The 14417-nt window shown below is 46.2% G+C and overlaps 1 protein-coding gene across 19 annotated transcripts in view; it reads left to right on the forward strand.

Moving 5' to 3' along the window:
* MYT1L (myelin transcription factor 1 like) overlaps positions 1-14417 on the forward strand; it is a 539395-nt gene that overhangs the window by 347583 nt on the left and 177395 nt on the right. The window lies entirely within an intron of this gene.

The raw sequence follows: 14417 nt of genomic DNA on the forward strand, positions 1-14417 counted from the left end.
ACCTGCTGACCTGTCTGTAGACTCCATTTCCAGCATTTAACGGGGTTCATCCTGGGAAACTAAGCCCATTCTTACATCTGGACGGCTGCAGGGTGAGGTCAGGTCAAGTGAAGGTCAGGGCATATCAAGCTTGCAAGACTTTGGAACTGCAGTGATTACATTAATCTTGTAAATACCAGCATTTCAGGTCTGCGACAGGGATGGGTGTGGAAAACCTTTAGAAACTAAGGGGGAAGGTGATGATTGCTCAAAATGTATCATGGCAGAATTATATGTTACATGCCCGTGGCTGACTGTCAGGTACACATCAGTCCTTTAGATGTTTTTCTGGTAAGCGTTTTTTTCCCTAAGCTATTCATGAAGACGTGTCTTTCAATAGAAAGGTTTCAATTATAATGAGGTAAAAGAGTTTACAGGCTAAAGTATGTTTTACTTTTACAAATTAGATTGCAAAGACCAAGGTCATTCCAGCCTAACAAACCCTCAGTGAGCAGACCCAGGTCACAAAACTGATTCTAAAGCAGGTGCATCTGCCGCACATCTGGGAGGCCTCTCCTCACGCCTTGCATTTCATTTCCTTTTTAGTGAAACATTAACTTACGAGTGACATCCAGCAATTATTTTGATTGTTCTTTAGTAAAATCAAAGGAAAAATTACAAACTACTCCCAAATCCCCATGCTAGCATTTGTGGAGGCAAGAATGTCTAATGAGAGACCCCATGAAACAATTGTCTGACTTCCTCTGTTACAGACCAAAGGAATTGTGGGCTATTTTTCAGATAATTTTGCAATTTCAATTATTAAATTTAGTCAATTACATTATGATTGTTATTGTATAAAATAGTAAATTATTGAATTACATAATTGAAATAAGTAGTTTACTTAAAGTATTATTTTATGAAGAAGTATATATGTCAGCACTTAATCTAAAAGTCTAAAACACTGCATTGTTTATGTTTTCAAAAGAAGTTAGTCACCCATGAGAAAAATTCATTTTCCCCTAATCATCTCTTCATTAGTCAGTAGTTAAACTTTATCACGCTGTTATATAAAAATTGAATTTGGCTAAAAAGTTTCTTAAAATGTTTATTCTAATTTTTATGTGTACATAGTAGGTGTATATACTTAGGGGGTACATGAGATATTTTGATACAGGCATACAATGTGAAATAATCACATCGTGAAAGATGGAATCTTCATCCCCTCAAGCATTTATCCTTTGTGTTACAAACAATCTAAATATCCTCTTTTACTTATTTTTAAAGGTACAATTATAAAAAGTTGTAATGAGGTGTGAGCTAGATATAATTTTATAGCCATAGTTTTGCAGGAAAAATCGTGACGTTTCCAAATAATTTCAAGCATTCGTATGCTTAACCAAGGTGCATTTCACTAAGAAATGAATTTATGTGTCCCATGTAATGTGTGTGTGGATCTGTTCATGAGATCTCTTTCCCTGCTTCAGAAATGGTCCCTAGAGTTTGATTTGAAAACAAGTTGGGCTTTTTCTTCCTTCGGAGACTTGCCACTGACTCATTAGTGCAGAAGTGCCTGAGTCTCAGAGGAACCCATTCGCTGGGATGTTAGGGAGGAGTCATGGAAGCTCTCAGGCCAAGAGCTGTTTCCAATAAACTTTTGCTTAATTTTTTAAAAATCATCATTTTTACCATGGCTCATATGGTATGTAATTATTAGAACACCAAATATTTTAATACACTCAGTTATCTAGAACATCTAATGTGGTATAGTTGAAAAAGAACTATTTCCTGGTTTCTTGGCCCAGATGCTAGCTTCCACTACATCACTAATGGACCAGTAGCTCTGGACAACTTACGTAACGTCTACAGCCTTCAGTTTCCTCTGTTCTAAAATAAGAGGGTTGCAGACTTTATTATGTAAAACGGTGCAAAAATGTTGTCACTGTGTGAGCCTTCTCTTAAGAGGACTCTCACTGAGCATTTTCTAAGCCTTATTATTTGATGTCTGTGTATTATCAGTCACTTTTAACTAAAGGATAAAATTTTAATTTCTTAAACTTAAGAAGTGTCCCTTGATGTATTAGGTAAGACTCATGGATATATTAACATCTATGACTATTGCTATTTTAAATTTAGAAATTTTCCGTTATATCTGCCTGTTTTTTTGTTTTTTTGATATGGAGTCTCACTCTGTTGCCCAGGCTGGAGTGCAGTGGCGCAATCTTGGCTCACTGCAACCTCTGTCTCCTGGGTTCAAGGTATTCTCATGCCTCAGCCTCCAGAGTAGCTGGGATTACAGGCACCCGCCACCACACCCAGCTAATTTTTGCATTTTTAGTAGAGACAGGGTTTCACCACATTGGCCAGGCTGGTCTCGAACTCCTTCATCTCCGGTTATCCGCCCGCCTCGGCCTCCCAAAGTACTGGGATTATAGGCGTGAGCCACCTCGCCTGGCCCTGGCATTGTTTTTTTACTGGTTTTGAAAGATTTGCTGACTATAAAAGCTATCCCTTCCCGACAGCTATTCTTGCCCATTCATGCCGGCACACCCTCTGTGAACACAGCTGTGATGCTGGCATTTGCTGTCAGGTTCCTGATGGGAATAGGACACCAGGCTTCTTCCAAATAGGACAAAAGAGTAGAAGCCTCCGTTTTGGTTCTGATGAAATTACATGTCTTTTTTTTTTTTTTTTTTTTTTTTTGGTCTTTTAACAATAAATGTTTCCAATGAATGTGTTTATGTTAAGGTTACAAGTTCATTTTGCTCATACATTGCATCAGCAATAGCCAAGTAAAAAGTTGTATTTCAGTACTTTGAGGTGTTGATGTATTGGAACTTGCCAAAAACAACTTGAGGTAGATGTAGGGCATCAGCAATGTAAAAAATCAATTTTTCTTTTTTTAGGAAAGGAATACCAAGTAATAAAATGATGCCAGCCATTTAGTTTAGTTTAGTTTTGTTTTGAGACAGAGTCTCACTCTGTCACTCATGCTGGAGTGCAGTGGCACAATCTAAGCTCACTGAAACCTCTGTCTCCCAGGTTCAAGTGATTCTCCTGCCTCAGCTTCACAAGTAGCTGGGATTACAAGTGTGCGCCACCACGCCCAGCTAATTTTTGTATTTTTAGTAGAGGTGGGGTTTCACCATGTTGGCCAGGGTGCTCTCGAACTCCTGGCCTCAAGTGATCCACCCGCCTCAGCCTCCCAAAGTGCTGGGATCACAGGCGCATGCCACCACACCCAGATCATTTTTGTATTTTTAGTAGAGATAGGGTTTCACCATGTTGGCCAGGATGGTCTCGAACTCCTGACTTCAAGTGATCTGCCCGCCTCAGCCTCCCAAAATGCTGGGATTACAGGCATGAGCCATCACGCCCAGCCTGCCATTTAGTCTTTAATTTTCAACATAAGAGATTTTTAAGGAAATCAAATGTTTCTCACAATTGTAGTTTACAATTTTATTGCTTTGTAGGACAGACGCTATGGTAGTTTCTGGGGGCCATACGTCACCCTCTCTGCCACAGCTGCGGGATCTGCTGTGGGTCTCAGAAAGCTGTGGGATCTGGCAGTGGGATCTGGCGGTGGGATCTGGCGGTGGGATCTGGCAGTCTGCTTGGTGAGCCACGCCTCCTCAGTGGTGTTCTGGGTCTCTTTGAAAGCGGCTGGAGTGGATTTTTTTTTTTAGTGTGATTGTTGTATAGTTATGGGCTTGTACGAAATTGAGAATAGAGGAGGATCAACCAGTGCTTAATACCTGGGAAAGAAAATAATTTTAAAAAGGAGTTTATGATTTAAAACTCTGGTTAAAATTTTTTGGTAGGAGTAAGGTTATAATATTTATTTTATTGGATGTTCTACATTAATTTCCAAATCCTGTCTTTGAACAAAAGATAATCTCTGTAGTTATTTACTGGTGTTAATAGTTTATGAAGAATTTGAAATAACTGATAAGCCTGTGTACAACTACAATGGTAAACCTTAAATCAAAATATAAATTTGGAACAACATAAGGAAAATGATCACCTAATTTTACTGAAAACCCAGGATACATCGGGGGTCTTAATATGGTGTTACATTTTGTTCTGGGTCTCTTGGCTACCAAGGAACCAGTGAGAAAGGCGAAGGACAGAGTTCCAGGATCTGATAAAAGCATTAAGTCAGCTCCTTAGAGACGCAGACACTCTTGGCAGCGAAGGAAAACTGTTTCCATCCCACACATTGCCCAGCAGGGATCCAAGCTTACTCAACATTTTTGGGCCCTGATACAGGTCATCAGGCCAGACCTCCTAGGAAGCTAACAAATATGACAAATATTTATCTTCAGAAATGTCATTATTAGCCAGTCACCTGAATTTGCCTTTTGCTTTTCCCAACTGAGGTTTTTGTCTTGTGATATTAGCATATAAATGACAAAAACATGGTGAATTTTATAAGCAGGGCTAGAAGTAATTCTTACATCACAAGTGAACGTGCTCATGTGGTCTTTCCTGCACATGGTCACCTGTGTTTCTGCGCCCATTGTTAGATGGCTGCACACGTGGCTCAGCCCATTCAGCTGCTCCGAGCAACTCCATGTTCCCCACACCACACTTAGAGGTGGCCGGGGGCACTGGTGCCTCAAACCTGATGTCCAGCCACCAAGCTCACAAAGCAAACCTCAGTCATCCTAAGTGAGTTTCCCAAGATTTAGTTTCGGTCCCCAAGATCAAGGAAGAGTAATTCCCTGTGTTGCAGTCTCCCAACTGTGCAAGTCAGCCTGGTGCGGCCTCCAGGCATTTAAAACATGGAAGACAGAAGCTGTCCCAATGTACCGTCCGCTATTGTTTTGTGGATAGATGGTAGGAAAACAGTGGCCTACTAGGAAGTCACCAACCTTGACATTGAGGAAGCGGCTGCATATTCTTCTCCTCACCCTCGTAGCAGTTTGCTGGCTGGGAAGGCCCCGTGGAGAAAAGTGGGGTGAATCTGCCCAGAGTGCATGGTTTGAGCAACGCTGCATTGGTGTGGGAGGCCTGGGGAGCTGCATCTGCTGCTACTGAGCTCATTGCCTAATGCAGACACCTGAGCAGGGGAAGCATCACAGGGTGAGGCCTGGAGGCTCAGCATTTCCTGGCAGCATCCTCACACCAAAGCCTGCTATCTCCTGAAGGTCAGGGATACATTGAAAGAAACCACACCTTCCTCTCTGTCTGTGTAGGTGATTGTTTAGTGGGGCTCAAGTACCTGCTAAAGAGACGTTGTTATTCATCCAGAATATTTCATGAACTGATGCTGGCATTCCAGCTAAAATATCGCATGTCAACATGTCTGCAATAATCTATTTTTGAACATTTGACTAAGATTAAAAATTCTAGTGCGTTATATTCAGTTTTTTTTTTTTTTGGCTTTCCATGTTGATATAAAATACTGTTTGTGTTAAAAACAAAGTGCAAGTTGGTGGTTAGAATGGAATCTATAGAAACGAAATTTAATCATCAAAATAATGGTCAACTTGCTGTTCTGAAATCCCTTTTCCTAAAATTTCCCAATAAAAATTGGAAATAGGAATAATCAAAATTTGTTAATATTTATTACAGATTAATATTAACTGATTACAGAAATTTGAATTTTAACCTTCCTTGCAACAGTGATACACATGCTAAGACATTTGGAATGAATTGGACACACTTATTTCCAAATGGTGATTTTTGTATAAGCTGCCAATTCACCAGAGAGAGAGAGAGGAAATTCCTAGGAAGGCCTCATTCCTCACATGTCTGTTTTGTGATCCCTCTGAATTTATTTCTGAAATTTAATGGATTTTATTCCCATTTAACCTTCACTGGACTGTTTTAATGATTTGTTTGTTGAACTTAGGGTTCCAACCCTGTAATTTAGCATCAGAGTCTTTGTACACTCAATAAACACCCGAAAGTTAGGTGATGGGTATTGGTAGTACATTCAAATCCTTCCCAGTGTAGGGTACACTGAGTCAAATCATTTCATTTGAAACTTAAAAATTAAAATCTCCAAGTGATGGCTTTTCCTTTTCATTAGAACATGACTGGGGTCCCTCTGGCTTGCGGCGCACACCCTCAGTCAGACCCCCTCTCCATTCCGCACGCCTCTCGCCTGCCAGTGTGGGTGCCGTGGCACAGCGTGGTGAATAATTGCCTGTCTTCACAGGAGGCTGTTCTGGAGCTAAAGTCGAGGGCTTGCTTCCTGATGTATGCACGCCTCATTTGGAGTCTGCCAACAGCCTAGGGGCTGTATTATTCATGCCTTGACAGAGAGCACTCACTAAAAGCCCTGGAACAGAGCCAGGTGCTGGCTGAGAGATGTGGAGCATTGCAACTTGCAACTGAGAGGAGCATCTATAATCCAAAAATAAATTAAAAAAGAAGAAACAGAGAGGAAGACAGAGAGAAAAACAGGAGTTCCTATATCTCCCCTTTACTGGTTTCACATAGATAGAAATTTCATTTGCATTAAAATAAAATATCCTAAAAATAATTGCATTTTTTTTCTAACCACGCTTGAAAGTTTAACACAATTTTCCACATTTAATTGCAAAACTGATTTTAATTAGTAAGGCCCTGCATGTGAAAAATGAAGATCCACTTGGGTGCGTGGAATACATTGCAGTGTCTGCTGAATGCTCTAATTAACGTGCGGCTGCTGTACAATGGGGTAGACTGTGGGATATTTATGAAAAATTCTGTGCACGCAGCCTCCAAACCAGGCTATCTGTGCTTTACTCCATGAATCCGTGAGAATAAATAGCTCTCCTTCATTCTTTATGAGACATCACTGTGTACGCCTCACCCCCACACCCTCCCCGTAAGCTGTATGCACACCCGTCCTTGTACTATTCATCACCGATATTATAAGTCAGAAGATAGGGCATGCATATTATAACATTAGTTTGATAGCATGGCATAGTTGCACACGGAGCCAAAATTTTGAGGTCTAGGGGTTTACTTGGGTGAAGAAGAGAATCAAACAGGTGACATCCAGGCTTGCTGTTGCTCAGAGGCCTGAGTACCCATAGGATTTGCAGACACAAAATTCAGGCCTCCTCTTTTGTTTTTTCTTTTGTTTTGTTTAGTTTTTTGAGATGGAGTCTCGCTCTGTCGCCCAGGCTGGAGTGCAGTGGCACGATCTCAGCTCACTGCAACTTCCGCCTCCCAGGTTCAAGCAATTCTCCTGCCTCAGCCTCCTGAGTAGCTGGGACTACAGGCGCATGCCACCACGCCTGGCTAATTTTTGTATTTTTAGTAGAGATGGGGTTTCACCATGTTGGCCAGGTTGGTCTCGAACTCCTGACCTCAGGTGATCCGCCTGCCTTAGCCTCCCAAAGTGCTGGGATTACAAGCATGAGCCACTGTGCCGGGCCCAAAGCCTTCTCTTTTGGGTGGTGGTTGCAGTCAACCTTTATTGTCACAGTAAGTCTTCTATGTACAAAATGAATACCTGGCCATCATCCTAAAGAAAGTAGTTTGCCTGGTGCCTGTCTATAGTGCGTCAGCCCCGGGAGACACACCTCCGGGCATGGCCTGTGTTGTTGTGTTGTGAATGCAACATGATTAATTCCGTGGATTTAATACATGCAAAGCATGTAATGCATCTTAGAGCATGATTTTATTTATTTTAATTTTTTTAAAGGGACAGAGTCTCACCCCATCCCCCAGGCTGGAGTGCAGTGGCCTGATCACAGCTCACTGCAGCCTAGAACTCCTGGGCTCAAGTGATCCCCCCACCTCAGCCTCTCAGAATGCTGGGCTTACAGCTTATTTTTGACATTTGGTAAAAGGAGATACATTTTTTAAATAACTCCAATTCAAGGAGAAGGAACATAGTTATTTTCAGATAGGGCACTGACAACAATAAGTATACTGATGAACAGTCTGTAATGTGTATGACCTGTATTGGTCAAGCCCAGATTTCACAATTATAATCTTGTTCTGATTTCTTGAACTAATAATTAAAAATATATACAATTTGGGAACTTGGGAACATCAACAGAATACACAGCAGAAATTTGCGTGCAGTACAGCTGTTGTCTGAGGTTTACCCACCGAAACACCACAGTTCAGTTCTCACCACCCTCATCCATGTGGGGATTCTAGAAAAGGCACGGCAGCCGCTATGGAGATCTTGAAGTGTGGAGAGAGGGAGTCCTGATGTGACAGTGGCCCAGCTGTGCAATTCCCCACAGCCACAAAGCACAACCACAGAGCCCCCGGGAACCCTGAGCCAGCTCTCCGCCCTGTGTGCCTGGAGCCTCTGCCAACCACGGGATGCCCCTCTCATGGACACCATGAGCTCCTCGGTGGAGATCTCTGTCCATTGCAACTACTCAGGGGTGTGCACCCCACTCATTAGAGAAGCAAGGATGGCTGGTGAGACGGGGGCTGGGGCTGAAAATATGAGAGTCCTCTCACCACACCCATCTAAGCTGGCTCAGAAGACTATCCTGGGTACAGTGAGGGCCTGGAATCTGCACTCACGGCAAATACTTCTGGAGTAGCCAGGTTCATGAGCATCGCTGGGACCCGGCTCTTCGAGTCCCTATCTGGGGCTGTCCACCTGCTCTTATTACCAGTGTCACTCACAGGCACAACTTGAGGAGAGCGGGCAGTAATCATGAGGACCCTCCTGAGGTCTGGCTCTGGGAAGTGGATGTTTCTTCTGTCCCCTCTGGCCTGCCCCAAAGAGAACAGTGCTTTCAGGGTTAGACCCCAAAATAGGACTGAAACGCCAATTTCCATATTCTCTTCCTGCCAAAATTAGTAAAGATTTAGAGGAAAGAAACAATCCCCTGGTCATAACGTTGCTTCAATAAGATACTGGTGTTTTCATCTGGAAGATTCAGTGTGACTTAGGATGCTGCTGGCTGCAGTACCTGGAAACCCGCCTCAAACTGGCCTGAACAACACCGAATCACTGTCTTTCCTGAACTGCATGTTGAGAGGAAGCGCCGAGGATGACTTCACTCAGGCCTTCTGCTCCATCCTCCTGCACCTCCTGCTGTGTTCACCTCTGTTGTGGGAGAAGGCTGTGGCCAATCCTGGCCGGACAGCTGCCCTCAGTGTCCAGAGAGGGCTGCAGGAAGGCCTTTCTAGAAGCTCCCTGAAGAGAAGAGGATTTACAGAGATACCAACAACCAGGGTCCCACAGCCATTCCTGAGTGCCACTGACAAGCAAGTCAGACATCCTCAGAACCTTTAAGCCCCGTCCAGAGTGGGAGGCGGGGCCGCCTTCCTAGAGCCAGGGTTCCCCAAGTGGGGTTCCCTGATCCAGAACATCAGCGTCACCTGGGACCAGCTAAGTGAGAAGCTAAGGCTGGCACCGGCAATCTGGGTTTTAGCCACCCCTCCAGAGGGTTGATTCTGATGCTGCCTGAGTTTGAGAATCGTGGCCAACAAACAGGCCTGGACTCCTAATGAGACAGCATTTTTAGATAATGGGAACAGGAGGAATTTATTCTGGGTGAGCAACTCACACACAGAGCCAACGGCATAGACAAATCTGAAGACCAGCACGCATTCTGCCTGCAGCTCACAGACCTGGGGTCCGCATAACGGTGGTGGGGCGTTCCCACAGCTCCTCCCACCTGCCCACATCCCCCCGCCGGGGCCTAGCATCACTGTAGTCCTGCTTCCAGTGCCTTCACAGGGTGAGAAAAAGCCAGTGGTGCTGGAGGGTGATTTCTAATCAGGGACTTCTGTTTCACTTCTGTTCATACCGTGGACTGATGTAGCTGGCAAGCAAGGCAGTATTTAAGAACTGTGCAGGAGGCTATATTTTTCTGAGAAAGGAAGGGACAGCCGCTTTGGAGTGGGGTGAGGACTGTGGGGCAGCAGCTTCTCTGGACTCAGCCTGGCCTGCTCTGGGGTGCGCCAGAAGCACCTAGGGGGCCAGGCCTCTGCTGCACACGCAGGAGGGGCCCAGAGGCTCTGGGTCACTCAGAGCCGCCCCCGCCCACCTGCCATCCACATGTCCCCAGTGGACAGGATGGGGTCTGAGAGAGCAAGGCACTGTGGCCGCCTGGCTGTGTGTGCCATGCAGCCTCTGCCTAAAGAGAGCCCAGTGAGGAGCCAACCACAAAGGCCTCTCAGCTGGAAGGGAATCTGGATGCGACCCAGAGACCCTGTAGGATCCTAGGGCCCTCTTTTACCCTTATTCAGAAAGGACTGCCTGGGGGCCTGGCAGGCTCTGTGTGAGCTTTCGCAAGCCTCTGGTTGCATCCTTAAGATAAACGCACCCTCCATCTCCTACTGAGGGAAACTGAGCTCCCCCTACATAATACAACAGATTTTAAAAGATCCGTTCCTTGTAATTCAGTAGCCACTCTGCAGGGCTGTGAATATTATCTAATGCGCTACTTGACATCGCCAGACACAGGCTTCCTATACACGTGGATGCATTTCCTGAAACTCTAGGGAGGAGAGGAGGGGGAAAATGAACATCTTGGAAGAAATTTTATTCATAAATAATACATAGCAATTCAGCGATGCCTGGATCACCTTGTTATTCCCTCGACCAATCCTGCGGCTTCTCACGCTTCTGAATGAAGTGCGGACGCTCTCTGGGGAGCCAGGGAGGGAAGCAGGCATGTGGAGAGGGCAGAGGGTAGTGAATCCTAATGGCTGCATTTATCGTCAGGAAGGCTGGGGAGTCCAGAGCTTTAGTCCAACCTCAACGGGGATAAGATCTGAGAGCAGAAAGTGTGGTGCTGCTGGAGGGGCCCAGCTGCGGGCCCTGGGGCTGGGCTTCCCTGAGCATCCTGGACACAGCCTCGTTGCCACTCCTTGCCAGGTGGGTGGAGTTGACTGTGTCCCAGAATGCAGATCTTGGGCCTCTCCTCTCTTTTCTGCCCCCTCCTCCCCTCCTGGGGTGCAGTGAGCAGGGAGCAGTGCAGGGGCCCAAGGAAGCTCTTCTCCTCCCAGGCTCCCTGAGGACACACAGACAGCAGGACTCTTCGCGGAAGTGGAGTCTAGGCTCCTGCCCTCCCCTGCAGGAGGCCCTTCTGGTAATAACAGCGGCGTCCCAGAAGCACTCGCTGTTCCCAGGCAGGGCTTGGGGCCTGCGGCCTCGCTGCACCTCGTCTCGCCTGCTGCAGCAAAACACCCCCTCTTTGGCCACAGGCCCACCCTCCCCCCGTCCTCTTCCACCCTGGAACGACCTTTTCTTCCTCCAGCTCCAGTCAGGCCTGAAGTCCCTGCTGCAGCTGCGCAGAAGGCACTCATCACATTATTAGAATAAGGTGCACCTGCTTTGAGTGACTAATGAACTGAACTTTCCCTGAGGCCAGTATGGTTTTGGCAGAGAAGCTTCTTAAATTAACCCAAATTGATTTCTAATAAAGGAGGAAAGGGGGAGGATGTGAAGGCGCAGCAAAGGAGATTCCGGGGCTGAACCAGTGAGTCAGGGCCCTTTAGCACGCGTTCACCCCGGGCCGTCTCCCAGAGGGCGCATCTGGGTACATCCCCAAATGCAGGGAACTCTGAAGGCTGGACAGGCCAGGTGGGCACTGCCCCGGGGACGCAACCCCACTCACAGCACAGGCCTCATAGGGAAGAGGGCACCAACCATGGGGCTTTTCAATATTTGAAACACGTTAGAACCTGAAAAGCTAAAAAGGAGTTTGCTTCTTAAATGTTCTTCACTGATTCTCCCAGAGGATATTATTGGCAATAGAAACCAAAAGAAATACGTTGGCTCAAAGGCTGCTGAGGATTAAAGCGAGGACTAGAAATGATGAAAGAACCCATAATGCAGATGACAGCCTGTTATTAGTATCTATTGTCACAATTCATCCGTGTAACCAAAGGCCACTTGTACCCCCAAAACTATGAAATAAAATTAATTTTAAAAAAGAAAAAAAGTTACTGGTGGTCATTGCTTCCCAGTATCAACACATCTAGCTAAAAAGTGAGAAAAAAAATAATCTATTGTTTCAAAGTCACAATGTGCCATTCGTCCAGGGCATTGGTAACCACTGCTAGATTTTTCCTCTGATTTTTTAAGACAGTTTTGCTCTTCTTTTCTGAATTAGTCTCATATGATCGATGTAAATTTTTTTGTATTTTGTATTCTTTTTTTTTTCACTTAACATTATAACATGAGCTTATTTCCAAATACCCATTAAATGTTTTAGTTTTAATTTTCATGGCTGGCTTTCATCCTGTGGCTGTAATGTTATTTATGCAGTTCTTTTATTGTTCAAATGTATTTAGTTTTCATAAAACATCTCCATATTGTGCATAAAGTGGGAAAAGTATCTTTGCAGACAATGTTTGTGTCTTTTTGTTTCTTCCCTGGGATGAATGACCAGGAGGAGAATTGCTGGGGTGAGGGAGGGGAGGGCATGGAGGGTTCTGTTTCCAGAAGAGCCTCTCTCCAGGAAGATCAGACCTGTTTACACCCCCATCAATGGAATCAAAGGATATCCCTGTTATCCTACTGTAGATCATAGAGAATATAACGATTTTCAAATTGCTTCCTTCTTATTCAAAAACAGAATTGTCTTGTTTTTAAAACGATCGTTTTTAAAGGAGTGATCATTATATTTAACAATGCCTTTGCTAGAAAATTCTGGAAGAAAGAGTGGTGAGTAAGTCAAGCGATGCCTGTTTCTTCCTGTGAATGATCTCGCTCACTCAGCGTTAGAGGAGCCCCCTGCCTCCCAGGCTAATCCTGGGCATGGTTTTTGCCGTAGCTGAATAAAGGAATAGGCCACCAGGCAGAGGTGATGCTTCCTGCCAGGCAGAAATTAGAAAGCACTGATCTCGTGCCCCTCTAGGGGTGTCAGGGCCTCTTGTTCCCAGCACAGGAGCCTGAAAGGGGAGCTAGGTGGCCAGACCCCAGAGCCAGCAGGCAGAGCCGCAGTGCAGGCCCCAGGGCGTCGTGAAGCAGGCAGTCCTGGTGCCCTCACAGGGCCACCTGGCACGTAACTGTCTCACACGGGGGCTTGGCAGCCTCGGGTCTGTGAGCAGTTGCTCTGCATGCCAGGCAAAGCCTTTCCCTGAGTCCCTTGTCCGCTGCCCAGACAGGGCCACTGAAAAGCAGCAGCAAGCTCTGGGCATCTGTGCGTCCCCCTGGCCGGCTCTCCTGAATCCTGAATCGGCCCGCGGTGCCCACATGCATTCGTGAGGCCTTGGGTTTAAGGTCAGGATGATGGTGGGGCCTTCATCTGCCCAGTCACCAGCTATGATGCCAAAAGGCAGAGGGATGGCCTACTCTCTTCTCTGGCTTCCCGCGTGTGAAAAAGGGACACGCCAGGGCAGGGGCGATGGGACCCCTCTGTCTCCAGCCTGCCCCATCCCTGATAAACTCCAGGTTCTTCCAAACAAAGAGTTCATCTTCTGCAAGTCACAGAGTGCCTGGGTCCTCCTCTTCCCTGCCTGATCCCTGCAAGTCACAGAGTCTGGGTCCTCCTCTTCCCTGCCTGATCCCTGCAAGTCACAGAGTGCCTGGGTCCTCCTCTTCCCTGCCTGATCCCTGCAAGTCACAGAGTCTGGGTCCCCCTCTTCTCTGCCTGATCCCTGCAAGTCACAGAGTGCCTGGGTCCCCCTCTTCCCTGCCTGGTCCCTGCAAGTCACAGAGTCTGGCTCCTCCTCTTCCCTGCCTGGTCCCTGCAAGTCACAGAGTGCCTGGGTCCCCCTCTTCCCTGCCTGGTCCCTGCAAGTCACAGAGTGCCTGGGTCCTCCTCTTCCCTGCCTGGTCCCTGCAAGTCACAGAGTGCCTGGGTCCCCCTCTTCCCTGCCTGGTCCCTGCAAGTCACAGAGTGCCTGGGTCCCCCTCTTCCCTGCCTGGTCCCTGCAAGTCACAGAGTCTGGGTCCTCCTCTTCTCTGCCTGATCCCTGCAAGTCACAGAGTGCCTGGGTCCCCCTCTTCCCTGCCTGATCCCTGGGTCTTGGGAACAGTCCCCAACTGTGCGTAGTAGTGCTGCTGGTGACCGGAATACTCTGGTGAATTTAATTTTCTGGGCACTGATGATTTGAGAGCTCTCACAGCCATTTTCACCCCAGGCAAATGGAGAATGGCTCTCCTAGAACAGTGAGGATTGCTTGGTGAGTGCTGCTTGTGGCGATTTCCTGCACCCATGGCTGTCAGTCTTCCTTGCTCATGACCCCAAGCTCCTTGTCAGCAGGGGCCTTGTCCCAGACACCTCAGACCTGCCTCCGGAAGCCTTTCCGGAAGCACAGACACCTGTTTAGTGAGTGTTCCATGACAGGGAAACTGTGCGGGCTGGAGATAAGGAGGGCTCTGAGGATCAGTCTTTGTACCCAAAGCCCTGAAATTTATATTATTCTTAGGTCCTTAATGCAGTCTGTTGTTTTTTAAATAGTATCTAAAAATGTATAATAACACAAAATAAATCTAGCTAAGATTTTTTTTAAGTAGAAAATTTTACCCTTGTTTTTCTTTGGATCAAAGAATAAAAATAAAC

This window comes from Gorilla gorilla, chromosome 12 (assembly GCF_029281585.2).
Source record: "Gorilla gorilla gorilla isolate KB3781 chromosome 12, NHGRI_mGorGor1-v2.1_pri, whole genome shotgun sequence".
Taxonomy (NCBI): Eukaryota; Metazoa; Chordata; class Mammalia; order Primates; family Hominidae; genus Gorilla; species Gorilla gorilla.